The 8,269-nt window shown below is 45.2% G+C and overlaps 1 long non-coding RNA gene across 1 annotated transcript in view; it reads left to right on the plus strand.

Annotated features, from left to right (window-relative positions):
• Positions 1-5,726, plus strand: part of LOC137380410 (uncharacterized) — a 50,227-nt gene extending 44,501 nt beyond the window's left edge. Inside the window, exon 3 of the long non-coding RNA XR_010977017.1 lies at positions 5,658-5,726. This is a non-coding gene — a long non-coding RNA (uncharacterized lncRNA). The remainder of the gene's footprint in view (positions 1-5,657) is intronic.
• Positions 5,727-8,269: the final 2,543 nt, after the last annotated feature.

Raw genomic sequence — 8,269 nt, forward strand, 5'->3', positions numbered from 1 at the left:
TTCTGCCATAAAAAAGAAAGACTTGCCTTTATATTTCACAACCTCAGGACATCCCAAAGTGCTTTACAGCCAATAAAGTACTTTTGAAGTGTAGTCACCATTGTCATATAGGAAACACAGCAGCCAATTTGCTCACAACAAGCTCCCACAAACAGCAATGTGATAATGACTGGATAATCTGTTTATTACAATAATATGGAAGCAAAATACCGCAGATGCTGGAAATCTGAAACAAAATCAAAAAGTGCTGGAAATACTCTGCAGGTCTGGCAGGATCTATGGAGAGAGAAGCAAATGCGTCAGTGACCTTTCATCGAACTGGCAAAGGTTAGAAATGTAATAGGTTTTAAACAAATAATGTGGGGTCCATCTGTTAATTACAATGATTCTAGGATACATATTGGCCAGGACACTAGGGAGTACTCCCCTGCTCTACTTCACAATAGTGCGATGGGATCTTTTAAGTCATCCTGAGAGGGCAGATGGGGCCTCAGTTTAATGTCTCATCTGAAAGACGGCGCCTCTGATACTGCAGCACTCCCTCAGTACTGCAGTGGAGTGTCAGCCTAGATTTTTGTGCTCAGGTCCTGGGGCTGGATTTCTTTAATATTCTTTTATGGGATGTGGGCAATGCTTGTGGGGCCAGCATTTATTGCCCATCCCTAATTGTGCTTGAGAAGGTGGTGGTGAGCTGCTCTCTTGATCCACTACAGTCCTTGGGCTATAGGGACACCTGCAGTGCTGTTAGAAAGGAAGTTCCAGGATTTTGACCCAGCGACAGTGAAGGAACAGCGATATAGTTCCATGTCAGGATAGTGTTTGGCTTGGAGGGGAACTTGCAGGTGGTGGTGTTCCCATGTATTTGCTGCCCTTGTCCTTCTAGGTGGTAGTGGTCGCGGGTTTGGAAGGTGCTGTCGACGGAGGTTTGGCAAGGTCCTGCAGTGCATTTTGGAGATGGTAGACACTGCTGTCACTGTGCGCCAGTAATGGAGGGAGTGAATGGTTAAGGTGGTGGATGGATTGCGAATCAAGCAGGCTGCTTTATTCTGGATGGTGTCGAGCTTCTTGAGTGTTGGAGCTGCACTCATCCAGAGTATTCCATCACATTCCTGACTTGTAGCTGGTGCCTTGGGAATCAGGAGGTAAGTTACTCACCTATCACCCATCTATGGCATCCTCTTCTTCCAGGTGTAGTCCCAGCAGTGGCCAGTGCCTCAAGTGGCACTGCAGAGACTGTTGAACTGCTGGCCACTCCTGAGGGCAAGCAGCTGATTCTTAAAGGAACAGGAGCCTCCCCCACAGCAGCTCATTAGTTGCCTAACTCCCATGAAACACAGCAGGTAGTACCTGAAACAGCAGATGCGGGGTCATCCCTGGTCTTCCAGTCTGTTGGGACCCCCATCGTAAGCAGAAAATTCAGCCCATGGAGTGGGATTTGAACTTGCAGACTTCAGGTTCAGAGGTAAGAGTGTTACTAGCTGCACCACAGCTGACACCTAAACTACAGGCTGAAACTTATGAACAGATTGGCTGTGGGTGATTAAATAAAAGAGGAATGTTTGAGGCTGCGTGAAATAGCTCAAAGAGCTTGAAAACTATATTTCTATAGGTGTCATTGGCAACATTTTAAGTGCTTTGTGCCCAGCCAGTAAACTGACTTGTCACGCTATGGACAGTGGCAGGTGCAAAGCATTTTTATATGCCCTGCAGATCTCTCATGGCACGTTATAGTCACAGGAGAATTGAGCCATATAATGCACGATGTATTAATCTGCTGCCAGCATGGAAATGTGTTTAACTGGTCTGTCTTTTTAACGCTGCAGAGTCTCATTGTCATAAACATATGCGGTCAATTGCAGGTTAAATACTTTCAGTGAATGAAGTTTATAGGTTGACAAGTGCTTGTAAATTTCTGGGTCCAGGTCAGAAGACACCAGCATAAAATCACTTGCTTTCTTTCTCTTGTGTTGTAGCCTTTTGATACTTTGAAGTGTGGCATCTGACGTCTGAAGGACGTTCTCAGAACTTTTATAGCAAGCAGAGACGTGGATCAGTGTAGATAAGCCACTGTGTGTTTTGAAGAAGACCTGACTTTTAATGGCTGTGATATATATTTAACAATAACTGCAGGAGAGAGAAAGATGTTGCACGATTGTTTGCAGATACTGCAAACCGTGTAGATCCCAGAGTTAAAAGATGTGCGCAGGATCTACGCAGCTTGCTGCCACGTGGTAGAGGTGCTTTATGTGGGAGGTATGTTTTGTATAATGTGATTACAGTTTAGTCCACTTAAAGCTGCAGTTGTGTGAATTCTCAGCACTCGCCCTCTATTCCAGCTCTACAGAAGCCTGTACAGTTAAGTGTATATTAATAAGGGTAATTTTCTGATAAGTATAAGGTTTTTCAGCTCACGCCCCCATCCTCCCCATTGTAAATGGTAATTTGTTAATTGTTCACTTATCCACTTGTGTCAAGCTGGTGTACATATCACATTCTGAGCACTCCCTAAACAGAGCTATTATTGTAAATATAAAAGAGTATTTTTCCAAATAAATCTGTTTTTTTGTACTGCAACACTTCTCTTAAAGCTGTCATGCCCCAAAAACAATCACAGAGCACAGTGGCTGATAGCAATGCCCTGACGTGAGGGTGCAGTGGCAGGGTTGCCTACTCTGAATGGACTCTGGAGGCTTCATCATATGGCTTCTCAACTCCAATCACCCCGTCCAGTCAATTCTCTAATTTTGATAACTGATAAGCAAAAGCATTCAAAGAAAATTGGAAATAAGCCAATTGTTTATAAAGCCCCTGTGAATTTTCTCCCAGGTGTTGCTCACAGCACTTGTCCTTGAGTTTAATCTTGAATTCCTGGAGAATTGTCAACCCTATGGAGTGCTGATGAGTGATCACCAGGGACTTGGAATGGAACAATAAGTGATAACTAGGAAGTTTCATTTAAGTCTCGGGTCCTGATTGTTTTAACTGCTGCAGGATCACCTTCAACCCAGAACGGGCAGAAAGAGGGTACAGAGTGATTTCTATGAGAGGAGGATTGGGCAGCCTTTAGTCACCCTTCAGGTAATGCTTCAGGCTTCAGGTAAATGGCAGGAAGGGGACCTACGGAGGCTCTTGTAAGAGGGAAGGGTGCGAGTGAGGGGGACCAGGGGCATGGGAGACACTCTAGCTCCGCCTGGCCCCCATAAAGGTCATTTCTGCACTTACCTGGAAGGCCTGTTTGCCTTCTCACCAGCTGCTGACTTGCAACAGCCTGGTGGGAACAACGCTGTAGCTTCTGCGTTCAGGCCCCAGTTAAAATGCCATCGACGTCCTATTGACGACATTGAATCCCAGTTCGTATTTTAGCAGAGATTCCCTGCCTGAATCCGGTGGACTCCTCATCCACCACCATAAACAGTCGTGTGAAACTGAGCGGGAAATGGAGCCACTCCATTTTAACTGCTCGCCCACTCCATTCCTGCCCAATGTAGGAAGTTAAAATTCCCCCCATTGTCTCGGATTGCACACGAGTCCAGTAGTGGGAGCCTATTTCCAATCTTGTCTTTCAGATGGTGAGCTCCTGTCTGAGATGCAGAGGTTCAACAAGTTAGGGCTTGACTCCCAAGCCAGTGATTGGAACCAAGAACAAAGACAATGATTTTGCAGAAAGAGTGGTTTCTTCCCGTGCCCAGACCAACATTGTGAGTAAGAGCAAGGTATTCATTACCAGTGACTTATCCAACATTCCTCCATCAAGCAACATCACCTAAACAACAGATTAACTGGTCGTTCATCTCTTTGTTGTTCATGGGATCTTGCTGTGTGTAAAATGCTGCAGCTTTAACCTGCATAACACCAGTCACTGCACCGCAAAGTAATTAATTCACAGTATTTTGAAATGTGATAAGGTGCTGTAGAAATGTATCTTTATTCAAGCCCAGTCACACATGCACAGCTCCTAGGCCTTGTACCTACCAACTACTATTATCAACAACAACAACATGCATTATGTAGCACCTTTAATGTAGTAAAGCATCCCAATGCACCTTGTGGATTTACACTGAGCCCATTACTTGGATTTTGTTCCCAGCCCGACATCAGGTTTCGTGGCGGACGGGGGTGCCAGAGAATCGACGTGGCAGTGGCCGCCGTGGAACCTGATGCCGGGAATGCCGGGCCCAATCCACCCAGCAGCAGGGAAGCTCCGTGACGACCCCTCTGCCACTCTGCGACGGGAACCTGCCTTCCATATGCTAATTAAAGATTTTCATTAGTTTTTAAATGTGACCAGCAGCGATCTTACCCTCCGTTCCGGATCTTCAGCGCAACGTGCGGCATTTACACATCTTCACTTTCCCATCCAGGGAAAGCCGGCGCCGCCGAGGTGGGGAAGGGGTCGACTCTGCACTATGTACTATATTGGGGGGAGGGGGGGGGGCAGGGGAACGGGTGAACTCTGTGTTATGTTGTGCTGTTTGCAGGGCTGGCAACCTTTTGAAAATGGTGCCAGCACTTGCTCCTTCAACAGGTGACGCCGTGAACAGCGTCGCCAAGGCCGACCCTGCCATATGCAAAGTGCCCACCAGGTGCAAGATCACGGCAGTACAGGGCCCGTGCTTGATGGCTGCCATTTTCTGTTGGGAGAACTAGATCCAGCCCGGTGTTATTTTAATGTGTGAGTCAGAAGTAGAGAGTGAGAGAATAGTGACAAAGAAACTTAGAGAGGGGGAAGAGTCAAGAAACAAAGAAGTAAAACAACAAGAAGCAGACACATAGAGGAAAAGGAAAGAAAGCAGAGCCAAGGGGTTTATGAGAGACAGACAGGGACACTTAATTCAGCAAATAGAGATAATGTACAGTTCTGAGAGAGTTATTCACAGGTGCAATTAACATATTAGATTTTAGCATTATTAGCTGTGGAACCTTATTTGATATTTGTATAAGCACTCCCTTCCATTGTCTCTATTTGTTCCTTTTCAAATGGAATTCCATTAACTGTTCAGCTAAACATATTAACTTAACCTTTCCTTCTTACTAACCATGTAATAGAATCTTGGATAAGGCTGACTTAGGTATCTGTTGTGGCTCAGTGGCAGCACTCTAGTTTATCTTTTATAATATTATATGTGTTCAAGTCCTTCTTCAGAGGCATCAAAGCTAGTTTAAGATTCCCAATGGAGTGTTATACTGCCTTTTGGATGAGACATTAAACTGAGGGCCTTGTCTGCCCTCTTGGGTGGACATAAAAGATGCAATGGCTTTATATGAAGAAATGCTTACCAGTGTCCTATCCAATATTTATCTGTCAATTATCAACTTTGAAACAGATGATCTGGCATTAGCACATTGCTGTTTGTGGGACTTCGATGTGTGCAAAGAGGCTGCCATGTTTCCGTCAGCGACTACACTTCAAAAAGTATTTCATTGGCTTTGGGAAGCCCTGTGATCATGAAAGGAGCTATATAAATGCAAGTCAGTCTTTCTTTTAAGCAGTAGATTTTAATCCATGGAATCATCCTAAATTTATCCCAGGATTACAGACATTAAAAAATTCCTTTTCTCATCTGGAGATGTTTAATTTTGTACAAGTAACTCAAGGAATAAAAATATATTGAAAAATTTTAAATAATCAAATGTATGTTTGTGTTTTATAATCTCAGGTACGATGTGGTGTTCCTTTTTGTATAGCAGCATGCCAGAAGAGACTGCAGCAACAATCTGCCAGGCAAGTCATTTTGAATACTTCTGTAAAATCATTATTCATAAACATCGAAGTTGAACTCCATACCCTATGATGGTATGGAGGCAACAAGTAATAGAAAGAAAGCCCGGGGCCCAATAACTGTCCCTTTTCACTGGATCTCTCGACTGCCTACTCACCTTCTCTCACTCCAGAAACTTACTTAATCATACCTAGAGCCCAGTTGTAACATCTGTCTCAATGACCTTTCCTTGACTTTGCTGCCCGAAACACCTCCACCTCCCTCACCTCCCTTAAGACCCACTTTAAAACCCATTACTTTGACCAGGTTTTAGGTCACACCACTCTCAGACTCTTTTACTCAATATCCATTTTTTTCGATTTTGCCTCTGCAAGGTGCTGTGGGGAACTTTTCTACATTAATGACGAGATATAAATACAAGTCATTGTTAGTTGTTCCACAATTCTATTGCTCCTTTGGGTGCAAATGTTCCATCTGACTTCCCTTCCTACTTTCAAACTGCCTTGTTTTTAACTTCAGGACATTTTAACTGGATCAACTTTGTCAATCCCCTTCACAATCTTGAAAAACTTCAATGCGGTTACCTCAAAGTCGCTTTCCCAAGAGAGCAACTCCAACCTTTCCTCACAAAGTTAACTCCTGAAACCCAGGATCATCATCACTGCTCTCCTGAGAACTGCCCCCCCCCCCCCCCATTCTGCATTAATACCCTCCCAATGATTGGATGACCACAAGTGCACACAACACTCCAGACAGCAAATGCTCTGTTAGGGGCAGGGGGTAAAGCAGCAAATCATCGAAGATTTATTTTTGGTGAATTTCAGCGTTTGCTAATAACGAGAAAACCTCAAGGAGCTGCCTCAGTGATCCTGGGAACCTCATTCTGAAAATGTGCTTTGCTACTGGAGTGATTGTCCAACGCTGCTGTTTCAGCTTAAAGTGAGGAGGTCAAAGATTAGATCAGGATCACTATCATGTAATATTGATGGTGGTGAGAGGGAAAGCTGTCACTGTGATTAATATCAAACGGATTTAACACACAGCCACCTTGGAAGAATAATTACTCTGCCTCTCTGCATTTAATGGATGCATCTTGTTTAACATTGAATGGTGGATTGGCTTTTGAACATCCGCCCACTAAAGATGTCAGTAATGAGAAATAACTCCACGATTATAATCCTTTCAGTCTCTCTTGTCTCTTTACCTTGCATTGGAGGTTTAGTGTGTATTTTGCCAATAATCTATGCCCCAGGGTCTATGCACAGTTTCAAAGATGAATGGAACGTGAAACACTCCAAGGGGTAGCAATTTTAGTCAGAGGATGAGCTTTGTAAATGTACAGTTCTGATTCTTCAGCCATGGTAGTTTGCTTTTACTCTGCTGAAGCTTGTTTGCAGCCCTGTAGCCACTTTAAGTAGAGGAGTGCAAGTTTCTCGGGGCATTCACCTAGCCCTTCCCCTTCAGGGTAGAATGCAGCGCAGCCTGACACAAGCTCACCCTATGTTTCCTACTCAAGTAGGTAGCTTGAGGCAACACTGACTTCTATTAAACACCTTTAATGGGCAGTGGAACATGATGATGGATACTCACTACTGCACACCAAATCTACAACCTTTCTCCAGTAAGGAATGGGTGATGGCTTGTGCTGTTTAGCATTGGGTGCTCTCCAGCAGGGAATGTGAGACATTCTGGGCCTCTCACCAGCCCACACTTTATCCAGATAGAAATATTTGTCTGCACCCAATTTTGGGCGTGGGGGTCATGATTGGCAACCTGCCTGTCCCCATTCCCGTTCAGGCAGACAGCATGCAAACTTGGTGCAGCCTGCTCATTTACCTGATTGTACCCATGTGGGGCCCAAGCTGCTGGCTACCTGTGTGCTCAGCAGGCGTCCCAGCTGCGTGTGATGATAGCACATGGTACAGCCAGCCTGCTGCTCTTAAAGACCATCTGCCCCTCTTAAAGGGAGGCGGCACTCAGTGGAAGGGAGCTGCTGCAGATTGCCTGTACTGACACTGGCTGCTAGTAGGAGTTGCATAAATGGAGCACCAGGGAAGAAAGAAGGCCCTGAGGTTCACAGATACAGTGCTGGAGGCCATAGTGGTGGAGGCCAACAGGAGGAGTGAGGTGATGTTGCCGCAGGGGGTCAGAAGCCCCTCAAGGCAAACCCTCAGACTAGGAAGGTCAATGCTCAGAATCTGGCCCCAAGGACCAGCGGTGGTGCTGCAAGAAGTTCAATGACCTCACGTGGGCTGTCAAGGTCAGTGAATGCATCTTCACATGACATCTCCTACGCATCACACTACCATCCTTTCATGCTACTCAATGCACCACATCCCCATCACTCCCATCAGCAGGCACTCAGGACTCAGGCATAAGATCTAGATACTCCATCTCACCTTCTCACACATTCCAATGATACCAGCCTCACACCCAGCTCCCGCTGCTTTCACATACCTCCAGCTATTCAGCTGTGACAGGCACTTCACTCAAACACAGTGCAACATAATCATTGATATTCTTTCCTCCCTCCTACAGGATAAGGTGGT

This window comes from Heterodontus francisci, chromosome 19, assembly GCF_036365525.1.
Source record: "Heterodontus francisci isolate sHetFra1 chromosome 19, sHetFra1.hap1, whole genome shotgun sequence".
Lineage (NCBI taxonomy): Eukaryota > Metazoa > Chordata > Chondrichthyes > Heterodontiformes > Heterodontidae > Heterodontus > Heterodontus francisci.